General features: G+C 33.5%; 2 long non-coding RNA genes across 2 annotated transcripts in view; one reads left to right on the top strand and one right to left on the bottom strand.

Moving 5' to 3' along the window:
* LOC117981446 (uncharacterized) overlaps positions 1-8,572 on the top strand; it is a 57,790-nt gene extending 49,218 nt beyond the window's left edge. The window contains exons 4-5 of the long non-coding RNA XR_004672983.3: positions 4,630-4,738; positions 5,947-8,572. This is a non-coding gene — a long non-coding RNA (uncharacterized LOC117981446). The remainder of the gene's footprint in view (positions 1-4,629; positions 4,739-5,946) is intronic.
* LOC117981445 (uncharacterized) overlaps positions 1-22,571 on the bottom strand; it is a 551,201-nt gene that overhangs the window by 71,508 nt on the left and 457,122 nt on the right. The window lies entirely within an intron of this gene.

Below are 22,571 nucleotides of genomic sequence, written 5' to 3'. Positions count from 1 at the left end.
TTGATTCCATGACTGCACTATTGTGAATAGTGCTGCAATAAACATACAAGTACAGGTGTCTTTCTGATAAAATTGTTTCTTTTCCTTTGGGTAGATACCCAGTGGTGGGACTGCTGGGTCAAATGTTAGTTCTATTTTTAGTTCTTGGAGAAATCTTTATATCATTTTCAATAGGGATGAATTAATTTACATTTACTAATAAACTAATTTACATTCCCAACAACAGTGTGTAAGAGCTTCCTTTTCTCTGCATCCTTGACAACATCTGTTATTTTTTGACTTTTTAATAATAGCCATTCTGAAGGGTAGCAGATACTATCTGAATCTCATTTTAATTTGTATTTCCCTGATGATTAGTAATGTTGAGGTTTCTTCATAAATTTGCTGGCCACTTGTTGGTCTTCGTTTGTAAAGTGCCTGTTTATGTACATGTTGTGTTCATGTTATGTACATGTTTATGTACATGTTATATTCTGTTTTTAATGGGGTTATTTGGTTTCTTCTTCTTGATTTGTTTAAATTCCTTATAGATTCCAGATATTAGTCCTTTGTCACATTCATATTTTGCAAATATTATCTCTCATTCTCCAAGTTGACTGTTCACTCTCTTGAGTTTCTTTTGCTGTGCAGAAGCTACTTCATTTCATAGTTGCATTTGTCTTTTTTTGTTTTTCTTGCATTTGCTTTTGAGGTCTTAGTTATAATTTCTTTGCCTATGCCAATGTCCAGAAGAGTTTTTCATAGGCCTTCTTCTAGAATTTTTATAGTTTCAGGTCTCACATTTATGTATTTAATCCATTTTGAGTTAATTTTTGTACACGTCAAGAGGTAGAGGTTCAGTTTCATTTTTCTGCATATGCCTAGCCAGATTTCCCAGCACTATTTATTGAATAGAGTATCCTTTCCCCATTGTTCATTTTACAACTAACTTTTTCAAAGATTAGTTAGTTGTAGGTGTATGGCTTTACTTCTTGGTTTTCTATTCTGTTCCATTCATTTGTCTATTTTTGTACTGGTACAAAATACTGTTTTGGATACTACAGCCTTGTAGGACAGTTTGGAGTCAGCTATTGTAATGCCTCCAGCTTTGTTCTTTTCTCTTATAATCATTGTAGCTATTCAGGATTTTTTTAGTTCCATATGAATTTTTGAATAGTTTTTTCTAATTCTGTGAAAAATTATGTTGGCAATTTTATAGAATTACATTGAATCTGTAGATTGCTTTGGGCTGTATAGACATTTTAATGATATTGATTCTTCCTGTCTATAAGCATGGAACGTTTTTCTCTTTGTTTGTGTCATCTGTGATTTATTTCATCAGTGTTTTGTGGTTCTCCTTGTAGAGGTCTTTCATCTCCTTCATTAAATTATGTCTTAAGGTATGTTACTATTTTGTGACTATTGTAAATGGGATTGAGTTCTTGATTTCGTTCTCAGCTTGAGTGTTGATGTACAGAAATGTGACTGATTTTTGTGCATTAATTTTGTATCCTGAAACTTTGCTGAAATCATTTACCAAATTGAAGAATCTTTTGTAGAAATCTTTAGGATGTTTCTTGCTATAGGATTTTGCCATCAGTGAACAGGATATCTTGAATTCTTCTTTTCTCCTTTTGATTCCTTTTATTTCTTTCTCTTGTCTGATTGCTCTGAGTGGCACTTTCAGTACTGTGTTGAATAGGAGTAGTAAGAGTGGATATCCTTGTCTTGTACTAGTTCTTAGGAGAAATACTTTCAACTTTTCCTGATTCAGTATGATGTTGGCTGTTGATTTGTCATATATGGCTCTTATTAATTTGAAGTATGTTTCTTTGATGCCTAGTTTGTTGAGGGCTTTTATCACAAAGTGATGTTTGGTTTTATCAAATGTTTTTTCTGCATCTATTTAGATGACCATATGGTTTTGGTTTTATTTTTGTTTATGTTGTGAATCACATTTATCAATTTGCACATGTTGAACCATCTTCACATCCCTAGAATAAAACTCACTTGATCATGATAGATTATCTTTTTGATGTGCTATTAAATTTAGTTTGCAGGTATTTTATTGTCAATTTTTGTGTCCATATTCATCAGGGATATTAGCCTGTAGTTTTCTTTTTTGTTGTGTCCTTGCCAGATTTTGATATAAGAATAAAACTAGTTTTGTGAAATGTGTTAGGGAGGAATCCCTTCTCCTAAATTTTTTGCAATAGTGCGGTAAGATTGATACCAACTCTTTTTTGTGCTTTTGGTAAATTTGGCTTTGATTTCATCTAGTTCAGGGCTTTTTTTGGTTGGTAGGTTTTTTATTACTGATTCAATTTCATAAATCATTATTGGTCTGTTTAGGATTTCAGTTTCTTCCTAGTTCACGTTTTGAAGGTGGTGTGTTTTCAGGAACTTATCCACTTCCTCTAGGTTTTCTAGTGTATGTGCATAGAGATATTTATAGTCTCTGAGAATCTTTTGTATTTCCGTTTTATCAGTTATAATGTCATCTTTATTATTTCTGACTATACTTATTTGAACCTTCTCTCTTTCTCTCTCTCTTTTTTTTTTGGTTAATCTAGCTAGTGGGCTTCTAATCTGGTCAGGTGGTGATAAATTCCCTTAGCATTTGCTTGTCTGAGAAAGACCTTATTTCTTCTTTATTTAGGAAGCTTAGTTTGGCCAGATATAAAATTCTTGGCTGATATTTTTTTTTTCTTTAAGAAGGATAAAAATAGGCTCCCAATTTTGTCTGGCTTTTAAGGTTTCTGTTGCAAAGTTTACTACTAATCTGATAGGATTTCCTTTATAAATAATTTGTTCTTTTTCTGTAGATGCCCTTAAGATTTTTTTTTATCATTGACTTTGGATAGTCTGATGACCATATGCCTTTGTGATGCTTATCTCATTTAGTATCTCACAAGTGTTCTCTGAATTTCTTGAATCTGGATATCCACCTCTCTAGCAAGATTAGGGAATTTTTTCTGGATTATTCTCCCAAATATATTTTCCACATTGCTTATTTTTTCTTATTCTCTTTCAATAATGCCTGTAAGTCATAGGTACAGTCACTTTACATAATCCCATATTTCTTGAAGTCTATATTCATTTTTTAAAATTCTTTTTTATTTATTTTGGTCTGACTGGCTTTATTCAAAAGACTACTCTTCAATCTCTAAAATTCTTTCTTCTGCTTGGTCTAGTCTATTGTTAAAGCTTCCGACTATATTTTGAAATTCACTTAGTTAATTTGTCAATTCCAGAAGTTCTATTATTTTAATATAGCTATTCCAGCTTTCATATCCTAAATTGTTTTTCTGTTTTTGTATGTGCTGGTTTTCAACTTTCTCTTTCATCTCATTGAGTTTCCTGGCAGTCCATATTTTGATTTATTTATCTGTCATTTCAGACTTTTTATTTTGATTAAGCACCTGCTCTCATGTGGCCAGTGGTGGTGGGAGATTGTGTTGGAGTGTGCTAAGGTATTCTGGGATGGACTTGGGGAGTGCAACACCTCCTCATTGTGGGAAGACAATAATTCAATCCACTTCCCTATCACACCCCTGTCACAGGGCTCAGGACTTTCAGTTTATACAGACTTTGTCCTGTGTGGCTGTGGACTACAAATATGCCCCTCTAGCAGCTTTCACCTAACTGGGCTCAGGGCAGAGCCTTTTCTCATAGTCCAGAACTGACTACTCTGGCTTGTCTGCCTCTGTTGCTGGGATGCTGTTACTCTGTGTAGGAAGCAGGAATTGAGCACTACCCTTCATGCAAGAACTAGCTGCACAAACTCACTTTCAACTAGGATAGAACTGCCACAGGAAGGGCTGGAATGGCTTTCTCCAAGTGCATACATCCACCCCCAGTGAGAAGAGTCTCTGCTGTGTTTGCAACAGTGAACAAGGAAAGCATGGAGATGGCCCCATCTCCTTGCCCTTGTAAGTTGTTTTCTGAAACTCATTTATATTTTATTTTTCATAGTAATGGTTATAATTACTTGCATTCATAGGCATTTAGGTATTTTTCTTACATAGTAATCTGTGTTTTACAGCTGTGTCAACAATTCATAAAACATTATGATAATCATATGAGGAGGAGGAAACTAAAAACTAAACAAATGAATCTTTTGTTATCATCTGCTTCAAAGATACTACCAAAAAATTACTAAGAAAGATGAATGAATTCAGTAAATAACTTCACAAGTTTGTATTTAGTGGTTTGCAATACTTATCACTGCTTCTCAATCACCTTAAAGATATCTCTGTGACAGTTGAAAAATATACACGTGAACTAGTTAATACTTTTAAATGTTCTGCCTTAATTCATTATCTTCATACAGATATATGTTATATATAATATATTATTGAATTTAATTTTATTGAGATTATTTTTACTACATTTTGTTATTTGCTGTCTCTTCAGTGGCTTCCTTTACCCTCTATCCAGATTAAAGACAATCATAGTATTTTATCTCTAGGGCAAGAATTTAAGTAATTTAAATTAAGTCATTTTTAAATTTTTCTCACACCAATGATTCTGTGTTTAAGTATTGTGTTATGCGCTGTTAATTTTCATCTTTTCTTTATAATGTGTTTTAATCTATTTTCATTGTAAGCTTGAAAGCACCAAAAAATATTGATGTTTCATGTCTTCCAGGACATTCCTACATTGACTGTCAAGGTGTTGAAATATCCACCATGTAATTTTTTCTCCACACTCACAGAGAGGCTCACGGTAAACCTCCTAAAGCATCTTATTAAAAGAGGTAATGAGCTTTCTTGTTTCAAGGCCCTCAAACTTAACCTTTTTTTCCAATATTTAGAAAAGGCTTTTTCAGTTAACGCAACTCTTTCTTGCCTCAAATTTTCTTTAAAATTGTGATGCAAATATAATTCTCTGTAGTGAATCTCTCTAACCTTTTCTAAATTGAAAGCATTATGCAAACATTTATAGCAATTTAAACAATCATTTTGGATAGCAATTTTATGAGTCAATATTTCTTTCCAAGAAAATGTTTGGCAAACTATAATTTTGGAGAAAATATTAACATTTTAGTTTCCAGAAATGATTGTATTTGTACTATGAAGCAGAAAATTTATGTAAATTATTAAAAATAAAAAACTTTTGGTAATTATTCTTTGTTTAAAAAATTTAATTATAATGCTTAAAAATGTAAATTTTTTATTATACATTATTATTGATAAATATTAATATTATACTAATATAAATATTATTACTCATTAATACTTATATTAAATAGTATTTTGAGTGGTTACTATAATTTTACATCTGTTTTCTCATTTAATCCGCCCAAATATTATAAGAAGTAGTGACTATTATCAATTCACAGATGAAGAAATCAAGACTTAACCTATATGAATCTAAGTTCATATTATTCTTAAGCCTATTCTCTTAAACACTTATAAATACTATATAATATACTCTTTGAATTGGCAACCTAGTATATACCAGAATTTGAAGTTACAGAAAGTTTCAAGTTTTTTGTTAATGTAAGTTTTAATCCACATAAAACAAGTATAATATTTGGTTTAAACTTCCATTAGGCTTACAATCCAATTTGGAGTAATCAATTCCACAGGAAATGTTTAAATACATTTTGCACGTTCTATCCACTTATTTTTAATAGCATAAATCTTTGCTGAGTTATGCAAGGCAGAAAATTACAGTTCTTCCTATATTTAACCCCTTCCCTCAAGTTCCATCTGCAAATCCTTGTTCCCTTTTATTCTAACTTAGAAACCTGTCCATTCTGCTTCATCCACTCTAATGCTCATGCCACCATCTCATCTCATTATCTCATCTCATCAGGTCTTGACTGGATAAATACATATGTGTTTTGCTGGTTTCCTCTGTGCATAATTTATTGTCACTCTATTGTAGCCCCGCGAACCCACCCCCTACTGCCTGAATTTTCTTTTTAAAACTGAAATCTTTTGTTTTTATTCCTTTTAGAAACGCTACAGCCGTAGTCACAGATGAGCTCTGGTGACTAAAATCCCACCTACCACTACTTGACTGTTGCGGTCCCTGAAGCCTACAAAATCGCAGAATGATTGCTGGTTCTCAAACCTCTAGGTTACTTTATGATTGGGAATTTTACATATATCCATTGCCTGAAATGCCCTTAGCATCTATTACCCTTTGAGATTTAGCTTCAATATCAAGTAATGAAGCCTTTCTTAAGTACCGAGAGAAAATCAGTTTTCTGGTCTTTAATGCCACCTTTGTACACACAGCTTTCTGTTGTTACCTTTTCAAATCATTTCACCATTATTTCTCTATGCATTCATTCATTATTTCAACAAATATTTATCGGGTGTTTAATATGTTTATAGCCATGTGCTAAGCACTGAGGTTATACATTGTCGTGACTCCATGGTTAAACTCCACAGGGACAAGATCCACACAAACATTCTGTGTGAAGGACACATAAATAGTTTGGGGGTACATCATGCCTATGACTGATATGAAGAAGGTGTAAACAAATGTATATTGAATTAAAGAATACCTTAAATATTTGTTTGTAAGAGATATAGTTTTAGGATTTGTTACAATAGTTAGAAAAGGGTTTCATGAATATGGAATGAGAGCTTAGACTGCAACTGTTTTACAAAGCGCTTTTAAAAGTAACTACTAAAATAATCTAGTAATACTTTTAGAGTCATTTAGAAAAGAATAAAATAATCTTAGCCTAGCTAACAGGATGTTCCAATAAAACTGTTGTGATGTGGTAGGACTCGATTATGGTGAGAATGGGTCAGAATGGATGAATCAACACATTTGTGTAAAGAATAATATCTAGAAATGATGACAATGTATATTTGAAAGAAAAGAGTATTAAAAATGTCTTTAAATTTTCCAATTTGTTGTACTCATAGGAAAATAGGAGGTGAAAATGAAATACTTAGAGATGGTGTCTAATTTATTTCAAGAATTTGAGGTAAAAAAGAACTGCTCTGCCCCGTTAATATGTGAGATGAGCAATTTAGGAGGGAGGTCAGGCTGGAAAAGTGAATTTACTGAACACCATGATAGTCATGTTGTTTAATGACTTAAGAATAGACAGTAAGAGAGGTTCTCCTATCATAGCCCTACATCCTCTGGAAATGCATGCTACATTAAAATTTGTATTTCTATTTCCATATGCTTGGTATGACTAATAGCAGAAACTGTGAAGAATCCTAGGAGAAAAATGGTCTGCATTTGCTTCAGACTTATTGCAAAGCGTATGTATGAAGGAAAACATTATTACTTCTAATTCTACCAGACCATCACCTGCATGAGTCCCTGTGATGCTTCCCAAATCCATCCAAATGCTTAACTGAAGCTTGAATTTATTATTTTCAAGTTCGATGTAAAAGTTCTTCTTTTTAAACTTGACACTGTATACTGTGGCTTAAATATTTAAGCAAGGCTCTTTCGAAGATTGAGGAAGAAACATCAAAAGTATCTAATGTTTAATTCAGTGAGGTAAGCTTTCTCAAACTCTGAAGCTTATGTGAAGCTGTTTGGAATTTTTTCAAGGGTCTTTTATCTCTAAATAAAAACAGAATTTAAAAAAAAATTATAATAATTCTTCAAAACAGAAATAACTTCTGTCAGAGTTCTTTGGTTTCTACCTAAAAGAAACAGTTACATGGCAATTGTTTATTTATTTCTACATGAACCCAACATGTTCAAATTCTAAGATTTAGAAAAGCTTGCTTCAGTCATACATAAAGATTTTGAAAACTTATTATTCAAGCCAACTAAGATTCTTGCTAGAAAACTCAAACAAAGAACAATAATTGGTTTGAAAACTGCAGAATATACTTTGTAGATTATGACTCTTCATTGATGAACAGATAAGTAAACACCCACAAATCAATATGTAAACAATAGAACTGGCTATTAAGTTTTTGCTAAAAGATCTTCCTTGACAGAGTTTATAGAATTTGCTAATTTTTTCTTTTTTGTCTTATTTAATGTTAGTTATCAAAGCCAAGTCTTCCCAGACCCTTACTAATTAATCTCAACAATTTGTTTTTGAAATTTTGAAAACATAGAAATATTAGGAGAATCTCCATTGGAGTGATTCAAGAGAGTTCTAAAACATGGAGACTGACAAAAACATTCAGATAGAAATCTGCAGTTAATGGTAATAAAATGATGGCAGTCACTGTGATGATATGATAATTGTGATGATTAGGCTGCTGGTTTGGAATCCTGGATGAATCTCTTAAACTAGCTTTATGGCTTTTAGCAAGTTATGTAATCTTTGAAATATTCACCTGGTTTTTAAAACCACATTCTGTGGATGTAAGGTCTAAATAAGATAACCCATATAAATAATGTAGTATGTCTCGCACATACTAAGCGCATGCTAAGACTTTCCCCATGCTTTCTTTTTTTTGGCTTCTTTTATTATTATTATTATTATACTTTAAATTCTAGGGTACACTTGCACAACGTCCATGTTTTAAGTCTCCACCCCCTTGTCCTTGAAAATTCTAATCTCTTTTGTTTACCAAGGCCAGTGATAATGAAGTCTTATGACAAAACCTGTTCCTATAACATTCTTTCTAGTCATTACATATTTTAATCTCTCGTTTATTAAGTTAGGTGCCTGTAATAATAACATTTTCTAGAATATTTTTTACTGCTTTTAGCATGGCTAACTTTTTTCACCTTTCCTTCAATAAATGCTGCCTCATTTTAAGGTTTATTCTGAACACCCAATATAAAGTAATCCCCTCACAATCTAGACTGCTTATTATTATTTTAATATTCTATATATTTTTATTACTTATCACAATTTATTTTTGAGTATTTTAGGAAAAGTTATTTAAACTGTGCCTAGAACATAGTTAATACTTTAAATTATTTGTAATTTTTAAAAGTTTCCTATTTACTTTTCCCACAGATTTTTAAGTTCCTGAGGGTTAGACACTTGTTCATTTTTTTCACCATTATATCCTGAAAGCCTAGACAAAGCCTATACCTTATAAGAACTCAATGAATATTTATTAAATAAACAAATTATTAAATGAATGCATATTTATAAAATTATGTGATTTCACCACATCAATGTAAGCAAAACATATCATATAAATTAGAAGTTAAAGCTATATAAATTATAGTATCTAATTACATTTGAGGGCTATGCTGCAGTATAAGAGACTTGTGTGAATTAGATATCGTGATTAGTACCCCTTTTATATGGTGTTACTTTCTACTGTCAGCAATAACACATTAATTTTTAGAACTAGTTTTTTGAGTCTACACATTGGTATGGAAATATTTAGATACCCTAATATATATATATTTATATATTATATATTATGATATATAAATATATAATTTATATGTAATTATATATAATAAATATAAAATAAAATAATATATAAATATATATAATATAATATAAATAAATATAAAATCCTGTAAAAATATATCAATATATATTTATAAATGTATATAAATTTTAAATACATATTTAATATAAATATTAAATACATATAATATTTATATTAAATATGTATTTAAAATTTATATACATTTATAAATATATATTTAATATACATAAATATATGTTTATATATTTATATATGAATACTACAAGTAATTTAAAGCATTAACTGTGTTCTAGGCACAGTTTAAATAACTTTTTCTGAAATGTTCAACAAAAAATTATGATAAGTACTAAAAATACATAGATATTAAAATAATAAGCAGTCTAGATGGTGACGGGATTGCCTTAGATTGGGTGTTCAGAATGGACCCTAAAATGAGGCAGCATTTATTTATATCATTTATTTATATATATCAATGTAGTATTAAGGATGAAATTATTACATAACTATTAATGTTTTCCAAAATATTAATTATTCAAGGACATATTTTGGCATTTTTCTTGGCAGCAAATTTGTGGATAAAATAGTTTTATTTCTGAATGATATGGGAAAAATAAAAATGTCAGTGTATTTTTAATAAGTGAATAGCCTGTAATCACTTCAGTATGAATGTTTTGGACATAAGACAAAACCTAGCAGTGTAATACATATCTTAGTATTATTATTTCACAAATTGCATTCACCAAGGAACTTCTGTGTTATAACCTACTATTTAAATACACTGTATGGAACTGAGCACACAGAAGTTTTTTGGTTTTTTGTTTTGTTTTGTTTTTGAGACAGGGTCTCACTGTTGCCCAGGCTGAAGTACAGTGGCACGATCTCTGCTCACTACAACCTCCATCTCCTAGGTTCAAGCGATTCTCCTGCCTCAGCCTCCCAAGTAACTGGGACTACAGGCACGTGCGACCACATCCGGCTAATTTTTGTATTTTTATTTTTTTTAGTAGAGACAGGGCTTCTCCATGTCGCCCAGGTTGGTCTCGAGCTCCTGGGATCAAGTGATCTGCCCACCTCGGCTCCCCAAAGTGCTGGGATTACAAGCGTGTTTGGCTTTATGTTTTTCTTAGCTAGGACTTAGAAAATAAACACTTATTACAATATGGCATTACATTCTGAGTACTAATTCTCTGCTGTTCACTTGCTAGGAAAATGGGAACAATATATAATTTAAAGCAAAGTTTGATAACAACTTAGATGTTCCACTAAAATTTTGGTAATAGCATTACTATTTGTAAAAATGTAGAGATGTAAATTTCCTTTTATTTCCCTCCTTCTGAACATGAGGAGGACTCCTTAATATTCTAATTTTTAATGAATCTTTTTTGGAATAATTTTAGATTTTGAGGAAAGTTGCAAAGATTGTGTAAAGTCCTTACCCCCAGTTTCCCCTAACGTTAACATCTTATATGTCAAGTTAGTATATTATCTTTGGTAAAGTACTGTTAACTAAACTTCAAAGTTTATTTGGATTTCGCCAGTTTTTTCATTATTGTCTTTTTTCTGTTCTAAGAGCCAATTCAGAAGACCACATTGTGTTTAGACATTACATCTCCTAGTCTCCTCTGGTCTGTGACAGTTTTTTGGTCTTTAACTTTTCATTACTCTGACAATTTTGAAGATCATTGGTGATCATTGAAGATCTTTTCTAACGTAATCCTCAACTTGCTTTTATGATTTTCTAAAGATTAGACTGGGTCTAGGGATTTTGGGGAAAAAATGTCCAAGAGATGAAATGTCCTTATTACATCATGTCAGCAAGTAGATGATATCCTCATGACTTATTACTGGTAATATTAACCTTAATAATGTGGTTAATGATATGTCTTCCAGTTCCCTCCATTGTAAGTTACTCTTTTCCATTTTCATATTCTGCACTTGGTAAGCGAGAGTAATATTTTATAAGAGAAAATAAGTATATGCAGCATTATATAGAGCACTTTAAAAGTAAGTTATTATTATAACATATTCCTTTGGAATAAAGATTTATTAATCCATAAGAAGTAAAAGACAATGTCACCATTTCACAATAACTCTGTGTTCCACAGGTAATAACATTTTTATCCAAACACCAAGGACAATTATTAATAATTGCTATTTTGTACCACTTTCCAAACTGTGATAATAAAACTAGTTGTTTACCAAAATCATCAAGAGTACATTTTATTTCAGCAACCTAGGCAAAAATATGCAGATGCAAATTTTAGAAATGTGGATATATCTATCTTTATGTCTGTTTGTGATACAGATTATATGATATACACCTACATTTGACACTATTATTTTACTAATATGCCATTTTATCTCATCTGTTTATTCTTTAAAACATTGTGTCTCATATTGAGACATGATCAGTGTAAAATATATTCACAAATTATGTAAAGTAACATTAAAAAGAAAGATTCAACTTAAATTTGAATGAATACTTATGTCAAGTTTACCATTGGTCAAAAAGGAAATCAAAAGAGAATTTTAAAAATACCTCAACAGAAGAGACACAACATACCAAAACTTTTGGGATGCAGAGAAGCAAGTACTAAGGAAAAAGTTTATAGCATTAAATGCCTACACTAAATATGAAGAAAGATGTAAAATAAACAACCTAACTTTATACCTTAAGGAACTACAGAAAGAACAAATTAAGCCCAAAGCTAGCAGAAGGAAAGAATTAGTAAAATTTTGAGCAAATATAAATCAAACAGAGAGTTTTAAAAATTAGGAAAATAATCAATAAAACTAAGACTTGGATTTTTGAAAGGATAAAAAATATGACAAAAATTTAGCTAGACTAAAATAAACCAGGCACAGAAAGATAAATATCACATATTCTCACTCATATGTGGGAGCTAAAAAAATTAATCTCATGGAGGTAAAGAGTAAACTGATAGTTAGCACAGGCTGGGAGGGTTGTGTAGGGGGCCAGGGGATCAAAAGAGGTTTGTTTATCAATAGGGACAAACATACAGTTAGACAAAAGGAAAAAGTTTGAATGTTCAATAGAAGAGTAGTATGACTAGAGTTAACAGCAGTGTATTGTATATTTCATAATAGCTAGAAGAGAGGTCTTGAAATATTCCTAACACATAGGAATGACTATGGATATCCTAAATACTCTGACTTGATCATTGCACGTAGTATACAGGAGCCAAAATATAACAGGTATCCCATATATATGTACAATTGTTATATATCAATAAAAAAGCTCTCAGCCAAATAGGTACCTCAATGCAATAAAGATTATATATGAAGCCCAGATTAATGTCATAATCGATGGGGGTAAATTAGAAGCTTTTTCTGTAAGATATGGCAAAATGCAAGGATGCCCATGCTCACTGCTTCTATTCAACATAGTACTGAAAGTCCTCACTAAAGCAATTAGAAAAGAAATAAGAGGCACCCACAGTCAAAAGGAAAGAGTAAAATAAGATGTTTGCAGATGGCATTTTCAATAGAAAACCCTAAAGACAACAAAAATCCTATTAGAACTAATGAGCAATTTCAATAAAGTTGCAGTGTACAATATCAACATAGCAAAAATATGTTATTTCTATGCATCAACAATGAACTATGCAGAAATGAAATTAAGAAAACAATCCCTTTTAAAATAACAACAAAAGAATAAAATACTTAGAAATAAAGGTAACCAAAAAGGTTAAAGACTGATATGCAAAATGGTATAAAACCCTGATATGCAAAATGGTATAAAACCCTGATAAAGAAAATTTTTTAAAGACACAGATAAATAGAAAGACTTCCCTTGTTCATGTTGGAAGAGGTAAAATTGTTAAGATGTTCGTGCCACTTGTATTAGTCTGTTTCACACTGCTATAAAGAACTGCCCGAGTATGGGTAATTTATTTAAAAAGGAGGTTTAATTGACTCACAGTTCTGCATGGCTGGGAAGGCCTCAGGAAATTTGCAATCATGGAGGAAGGTGAAGGGGAAGCAAGGCATATCTTACATGGCAGCAGGAGAGTGAGTGAGCACAGGGGAAACTGACACTTTTAAACCATCAGATCTCATGAGAACTCACTCACTATCACAAGAACAGCATGGGGGAACCTATCCCCATGATCCAATCACCTCCCACCAGGTCCCTCCCTGAATACATGGGGATTACAATTCAAGATGATATTTGGGAGTGGAGACAAAGCCAAACCATATAATTCCATCCTCCCAAATCTCATGTCCTTCTCATTGTATTTTGATTTCAAAATAAAATCACACCTTCCCAAGAGTCCCCCAGAGTCTTAACTCATCCCAGCATTAACTCAAAAGTCACAGTCCAAAGTCTCATCTGAGACAAGGCAAGTCCCTTCCACCTATGAACTTATAAAATCAAAAACAAGTTAGTTACTTCCAAGATACAATAGGGGTATAGGCATTGGGTTAATGTTCCTGTTCCAAATGGGAGAAATTGGTCAAACCAAAAGGCTATAGGACCTACACAAGTCTGAAATCCAGCAGGGCAGTCATTATATGTTAAAGCTCCAAAATGATCTCTTTTGACTCCATGTCTCACATCCAGGCCACACTGATGCAAGGGGTGGGCTCCCAAGGCCTTGGGCAGCTCTGCCCCTGTGGCTGTACAGGATACAGACCCTGTGGCTACTTTCACAAACTAGCATTGAGTGCCTGAGACACTGGGTGCACAGTGAAAGCTGTCAGTAGATCTACCATCTTGGGATCTGGAAGACCTCTTCTCACCCCAAAGGCAGTGCCCTAGTGGGGACTCTGTGTGGGGGCTTCAGCCCCACATTCCCCCTCTGCATTGCCCTGGTAGATGTTCTCTATAGGTGCTCTGTCCCACAGCAGACTTCTGCCTTCACATCTAGGCATTTTCATACATTCTCTGAAATCTAGGTGGAAGTTGCAAAAGCTCAACTCTATCTAGTCTTCTGCACACCTGCAGTCCCAACACCATGTGGAAACCACCAAGGTTTGGGCTTTGTACCCTCTGAAGCAACAGTACCTTGGCCCATTTTAGCTACAGCTGGAGCTGGAGTGGATGGGATGCAGAATGCCATGCCCTGAGGCTGCACAGGGCAGCAGGGTCCTGGCCCTGGCCCATGAAACCATTTTTCCCCTCTTAGGCCTCCAGGCCTGTGATGAGAGGGGCTGCTATAAAGATCCTTGAAATGCCCTGGAGACATTTCTCCATTGTCTTGGCTATTAACATTTGGCTCCTCGTTACTTATGCAAATTTCTGCTTCAGGCTTGAATTTCTCCCCCAGAAAATGGATTTTTCTTTTCTACCTCATGATCAGGCTGGAAATTTCCCAAACTTTTATGCTCTGCTTCCCTTTTAAATAAAAGTTCCAGTTTCAGTTAGTCTATTTGTGAACACATATGACTGAACACTTTCAGAATCAGCCATGTCACATCTTGAATGCTTTTCTGCTTAGAAATTTCTTCTGCCAGATATCCTAAATTATCTATCTGAAGTTCAAAGTTCATAGATCTGTAGGGCAGGGGCAAAATGCCACCAGTCTCTTTGCTAAAGCATAGCAAGAGTGACCTTTGCTCCAGGTCCCAATAAGCTCCTCATCTCCATCTGAGACCACCTCAGCCTGGACTCCACTGTACATATCACTATCAGCATTTTGGTCAAGACCTTCAAAAAGTGTCTAGGAAGTTTCAAACTTTCCCTAATCTTGCTGTCTTCTTTTGAGCCCTCAAGACTGTTCCAATCTCTGCCCATTACACGTACCAAAGTTGCTTCCACATTTTCAGGTTACCTTTATAACAGGGCCCCACTCCCAGTACCAGTTTTCTGTATTAGTCCATTTTCACACTGCTGTAAAGACTGCCTGAGACTGGATTATTTTATATTATATTATATATATATATATATATTTTTTTTTAAAAGAGATTTAATTGACTCACAGCTCTGCATGGCTGGGAAGGCCTCAGGAAACTTCCAATTATGGCAGAAGGTAACAGGAAGCAAGGCATGGCAGCAGGAGAGAGAGCAAGAGCAGGGGAAACTGCCACTTCAAAACCATCAGATCTCATGAGAACTCACTCACTAGCACAAGAACAGCACGGGGGAACCGCCCCCATGATCCAATCATTTCCCACCAGGTCTCTTCCTCAACGTGTGGTGATTACACTTCAAGATGAGACTTCAGTGTGAACACAAAGCCAAACCATATTACTACCCAAAGCAATCTAGCGATTCAATGCAAGCTCTATCAAAATTCCAATGACACTGTTTACAGAAATTGATTAAACAATTTTAAATTAACATGAAACCACAGATGATGCCAAAGCAATTGTGAGCAAAAATAGCAAAGCTTGTGGCATGACACTTACTGATTTGGAAATGTATTACACAGCCACAGTAATCAAACAGTATAGTGCTGGCACACACACACACACACACACCAGATATATAGACAAATGGAAAAGAATACATAACCCAAAAATAAGTCCAAGCATTTACAGTCAACTGATCTTTAACACAGTGCCAAGAATATACAATGGTGGAAAGATAGAACTTTCAATAAATTATGTAGGGAAAACTGGATATCCATATGCAGAAAAATGAAATTAGACCCGTAGCTAATACTATATACAAAAATCAACTCCAAATGCGTTAAATACTTAAATGTAAAACCTGATAGTGTAAACTAGAAGAAAACAAGGGAAAAGTTTCTTCACATCGGTCTTGGAAACTTGTTTTTGGATATGACCAAAATATAGGCAATAAAAGCAAAAATAGACCAATGAGATAGCATCAAACTAAAAAGCTTCTGCACAGCAAAGGAAACAATCATGAGAGTGAAAAGATAATCTACCAACCAAAGCAACATCAACAAAAAAATAATAAATATGTAAATAACAATAATATGTAAAGGACCCAAATTTACATCTCTCATAAGAAGACATACAAATGGCCAAGAGGCACATGAAAACGTGTTCAGTATCACTAATCATCAGTGATATGCAAATCAAAACCACAGTGAAATATCACCTCACACTTATTGGACAGGATATTACCAAAAAAGATATAAGATAATAAGCGTTGGTGAGGATGCTGGTAAAAAGGAACCTTTTTTATGGGAATGTAAATTGGTACAACCGTTATGGAAAACAGTATGAAGGTTTCTCAAAATTGTAAAATATATCATCTATTTTACGATCCAGCAAATCCACTTGCGGGTATAGATACAGAGGAAATGAAGTTAGCATGTTGTAGAAATACCTGCACTCCCATGTTCCTTGCGTTGTTAGTCACAATAGTCAGTATATGGAATCAACCCAAGTGTCCAGCAATGGATGAATGGAGAAAGAAAATTTGCAAAATATACACAATGGAATACTATTCTGCATTAAAAAGAAGGAAGTCCTGCAATATGTGACAACATGTATGAACCTGGAAGACCTTGTGTTATGTAAAATAAACCAGACACAGAAAGACAAATACTACATGATCTCACTCACATATGGAATCAAAAACAGTCAAGCTCATAGAAGCAGAGAGTAGAAAGGGATTGCCTGAGTGGGAGGCTGAGATGTTTGTCTAAAGTTACAAAGTTTCATTTATGAAAGATGAATAAATTCTGGAGATAATAATATACAGCATAGTGACTATAGTTAGCAGTACTGTGTTGCATACTTGAAATTTGCTAAGAGGGAAGACCTTAAGTGTTCTCTTTAAGAAGAAAGAAAAAGAGGAAGGAAGAAGGGAGGGAGGGAGAAAAATGGTAGTATGTGAGGTATCAGATATGTTAATTAGCTTGATTGTGGTGATCATTTTACAATATATACATATATCAAAATATCAAGCTATATGCCTTAAATATATACACTTCTCATTTGTCAAATATATATAATGCTGAAAACTGAATTTATATTAATTTTTAATTTGGCCCAAATGATAGTAGAGCAAAAATGAGGAAAAACATGATTTCCCCTAAGTCTTGTTTTTTTGTTTGTTTTGGTTTGGTTTTTGTTTCTGTTTTTTTTGTTTTTTATGAGACAGAGTCTCGCTCTGTTGCCCAGGCTGGAGTGCAGTTGTGCAATCTTGGCTCACTGCAACCTGTGCCTCCTGTGTTCAAAAATTCTCCTGCCTCAGTCTCCTGAGTAGCTTGGACTTCAGGCATGCCACCACACCTGGCTAATTTTTGTATTTTTAGTAAAGACAGGGTTTCACCAAGGTGGCCAGGCTGGTCTTGAACTCCTGACCTTGTGATCCACCCACCTCGGCCTCCCAAAGTGTTGGGATTACAGGCGTGAGCCATCGCGCCTGGCCTCCTCTAAGTTTTAAAAATAAGGACTTTCATATTTTCCTGATCGTGAAATGAAATACATGAAAAAGTACAAATAAATAAAGCATTGTTTTATTACTATCTACAGATGAACAATGCCAAAATATTAATGTATTTCTTGGAGGCCTATTCTCCCTCTCTCTCTCTGACTCTGTCTCTGTCTCTCTCTCTCTCGCTCTCCCTCTCTCTCTCTCACACACACACACACACACACACACACCTCCCTTTCATTTTTCCTTCTGTCTCCCTTTCCTTTCCCTCTTCACCTCCTCCAAGTCTTCCTGTCAAAATTCTGGTCATGTAGTTTTATATCCTCTTGCTCTTACTTAACACATAACCAAGTTACAAAACTCAACAGCAAAGTAACATGGTTAATCTCGACTCATCTAGCTCTGGGAGTTGATAGTTGGCAGAAGTGGGAATGTCATATAGCTATACAGTTTTGTTGTTTGGGCCAAAGAAAACAAAGACAAGAGCAAGTCCTTCTAGCTTGGCCATAGATTAACTTAAAAATTTTTTTTCTAACCATGCTAAAACAAGAAAGTGTGGCAAAGTGATACAGCATTTCCAGTTTCTGATCATATATTCAAAATAATTTATGAATAGTTTCCCCACCAGTGGAAGACTAAAAAACCAGTATTGGTAATTCAAATTATTATGTAATACTATCTTTAGTAGAAAATAAAAAGTGATTTCTTGAATAAACCCTCTCACCAATGTACCTTCATCTGTCCTGAATTTTTTTTTCCTCTCCGCCTTGCAAAAAGAAGTCACTATTAATGTAGACATGTGAAAAAAAGGGAAGTTTTCTGTATTTTAGCAAAGTGTTCCTCATTTATGTATATAAAGTAACTATAATTGAGTATAACAATACTATAATTGAGTATAAGAACTTAACTATAATTTCATACTCAAACTACAGCTTGGCTCCTCATGCTTCTCCCTTGGCCTCCATGTCTCTGTAGTCACCACTCTATTCTGCTAGATGCAGCAGCTACTTAAAACCCGCTTGACTCCTCTTAAGCCCAGAATATCATCTCCTTCTTTGCTAGGAAGAGCTGACTGCTTTCTTATTTTTCTGGAGCTATTAAGCTTTCTGAATATTTTCCCTCTATCTATACCTTTCTTTCTCTTGTTTTCTACAGTGACAAGTGAAAATATTTCTTTTCACTAATGAAGGATGATGCTTTCATTAGAAACTCTACAAGGGCACTTACTCAAAAGACTACTACTACCTTTGCCTCATGCCCCTTCTTTATTGGTTTCTTCTTTTAAGCAGTTTATCTCCTTTTTTTTTGTTTCATTTTTAAGAATCAAAACAGGCCAGGTGTGGTGGCTCACACCTGTAAGCCCAGCACTTTGGAAGGCCGAAGTGGGTGGATCACGAGGTCAGGAGTTTGAGAGCAGCCTGGCCAACATGGTGAAACCCCATCTCTACTAAAATTACAAAAAATTAGCTGGGCATGATGGTGTGTGCCTGTAATTCCAGCTACTTGGGAGCTGAGGGAGGAGAATCACTTGAGGTTGCAGTGAGCTGAGATCGCATCATTGCACTCCAGCCTGGACAATAGAGTGAGACTCTGTCAAAAAAAAAAATACACACACACACACACACACACATATATATTCCTGATACATAATATAATAAACTGTATAATGATGATAAAATATTTATAAATCTCTTTCTGTTATTAATCAAAGAAGCTCCTTCTCCTTACGAAATTCATAAAAATTAGCTTACCACTGATTCCCTTACCTCTAATCAATCAACACTCTTGTTAATATGATATAGAAATTTTGTTTTTAGAATCAGGTGTTTTATTTGCTCATTCTAGTCCTTTCTAAAAGACATTTTATTTTGAAATAATTATAGATTCACAGGAAAAATAGGACAGAGAGATGCCTTCTGCTGTTCACCCAGTTTCCTCCAATAATTATATTATACATAATAATCAAACAATATCAGAACCAGGATATTGACATAGGTGCAATATGTGTGAAAAGTTATGTGCCATTTTGTCACATGTGTATAGCTGTGTAACCAGCACCACAGCTCAGATGTAGAACTATCCCATTGCCATGAAGACTTCACTCATGCTACACCTTATATTCCCCCCTTCCATCCTCACCATCCCTAATCCCTGAAAACCACTAATCTGTTTTTCACATCTATTATTTTGTCATTTCAAGAATGTTATATAAACAGAAACATGTAGCATGTGACCTTTGAGGCTGGCTTTTTTCATTCTGCATAACTCCTTGAAATCCCTTCAAGTTTTTGTATACATAAATAATTTTTTCATTTTTAGTGCTGAATAGCTTTCCATGGTATGGATGTATCACAATTTGCTTAGCCATGTAAATGTCTATGAACTTACAGGTTATTTTCAATTATTTTCCTATTATGAATAAATTTATTGGGAAAAATTTTATACAAATTTTTGTATTAACGTAATTTTTTATTTCTCTGAAATAAGCTCCCAATGGTGCAATTGTTGGGTATCATGGTAGGCGCATTGATTATTTTGTAAGAAATTGCTATACTCTTCCAGAGTAGTTATATCATTTTACATTCCTACTCACAATGTATAAGTTACCCAGTTTGTCTGCATCCTCTTCAGCATTTGGTATTGTCACAAGTTTTTTATTTTATCTATTCAGAGAAATGTGTAGTGATATCTCATTGTAGTTTTAATTTATGTTTTCTTAACAGGTTACGATGTTGATCACTTTTCCATGTGCTTATTATCATCTGTAAATTATCTTAAATATAACAACTTGTCATATATTTAAATAATTTTAGATTGCTTATTATTTTACTGATGAATTTTGTGGCTATTTTATATATTTATTCTAGATAAAAGTCCTTTGTCAGATATGTGGTCTCAAATATTTTCTTCCCTTCCTTAGCTTGTCTTTTTGTCATCTGTCTTAGTCTGTTCAAACTACTATTACAAGATACCTTAGTTTGAATAATCTATAAACAACAGAAATGTATTTTGTATAGCTCTTTAGGCTGGGAAGTCTAAGATCAGGGTGCCAGGAGATTTGGTGTCTGGTGAGGTCTTACTCTCTGCTTCATCAATGGGGTCTTCTTGCTGGGTTCTCACGTGGTGGAAGAGGTAAGCGAGCTCTCTCAGCCCTCTTTTATAAAGATACTAATCCCATTAATGACGGCAAAGCCCTCATGACATAATCAGCTCTTAAAGGCCTCACCTCTTAATACTGTCACACTAGAAATTAAATTTCAACATATGAATTCGGGCAGAACATCAACATTCAGATCACAGTATCATTTTAAAAGGGTCTTTTGCATAGCGATCCCTTTAATTTTGAGGGTGTTCAATCTACTTTTGAAAATGTTTATGAATTATGCTTTTAGTTCAAATCTAAGACCTCTTTGCCTAGCCCCAGGTCCCAATGATTTTTTTTTCTGTTTCTGTCTAATAGTTTACATTATAAACTTCAGTATGACCCATTCTAGTTAATTTTTTATAAAGTGTGGAGTTAAAGTAAAGTTTTATTTTTTTGCCTGTGGTGGTCCAGTTATTCTAGGACAATTTGTAGAAAGGCCATTTTTCCTCCATTGAATTGTATTTGCACTTTGATCAAAACAGTTGAGTATATTGAATGGGTTTATTTCTGGATTTTCTATTCTGTCTACTGATCTATATGTCTGTCTATCCACTAATACAGCATTGTCTGTATTACTGTAGTTATATATTAAGTCATACACAGTCACATTTCCTGTTTTATTCCTGATATTGTTTATGTTTCCTGTCTACATTTTCATCAGTCTTGCTACAAGCTCATCAATTTTATTACTTTTTTTCTGAAAATCAGGCCTTGTTTCATTGATTGTTCTCTGTTGCTTTTCTGTTTTTAATTGTAATAATTATAAATGAAATGTTCTTAATTGTTGTAGGGCCAGTCACATTCTCTTTGCATATTGGATGAGTTATAGTAGTTTTTGTATTTTTAAGGAATTAGCCTATGTTTTCTAATTTATGAAATTAGGTGTGTAGAGTTGTTTGTAATATTTCTTTACTTTACTTATGATATTTGTAGGGTCTGTAGTGATAGCCCCTTTTTCATCCCTAATATTAGTAATTTGTGTGTTCTCTCTCTCTTTTTATCTTTGCCAGTCTTGACACAGGTTTGTTAATTTTAAAGATTTTTTATTCAAATAATCATCTCTTTCTTTCACTTATTTTCCGTATTGTTTTTCTGTTTTGAATGTCATTAATTTTTGCTCTTCTCTTCATCATCACCTTTATACTTGCTTTATTTTATTTTGCTTCTCTTTTTCTACTTTCTGGAGATAATAACATACTATTGATTTTCAATATTTTTCTCTTCTCTAATGTAAGTATTTAGTGCTGTATGTTTTCCTGTCATCACTATCTTAGCTGTATCTCACATATTATGTAAGTTGTATTTTCATTTTATTCAATTATATGTATTTTCTTACGTCCCTTGAGACTTCCTTTGGATCATTTACAAGTGTATTGTTTATTTCAAGCCATTTGAAAAATTTATTTTATCTTTTGTTAATTGATTTCTAATTTTATTCCATTGTCAGAGAACATACATATAAGATTTAAATTATTTTAAAATTTTTGAGGCTTATACTATGGCATCTGATATGTTCTATCTTGATATACCTTTCACGGTTACTTGAAAAGCATATCTGTTCTACTGTTGTTGAGCAGAGTATTCCGTAAGTGTCAGTTAAATACTGTTGTTTGGTAGTATTAATATGTTCTGTATCCTTGCTGGTTTTCTCTTTGTATGTCTTATCATTTGCTGAGAGAGGGATGTTCCTGTTTCTAACTATCACTGTTGATTTGTATGCTTCTGTTTCAGTTTTATGAGTTTTTGCTTTATATATTTTAATATTCTATTTAGTGGA

This window comes from Pan paniscus, chromosome 7, assembly GCF_029289425.2.
Source record: "Pan paniscus chromosome 7, NHGRI_mPanPan1-v2.0_pri, whole genome shotgun sequence".
NCBI lineage: Eukaryota > Metazoa > Chordata > Mammalia > Primates > Hominidae > Pan > Pan paniscus.
The sequence above is the reverse complement of the archived record's forward strand: the minus strand, read 5'-3'. Positions and strand labels throughout refer to the sequence as shown.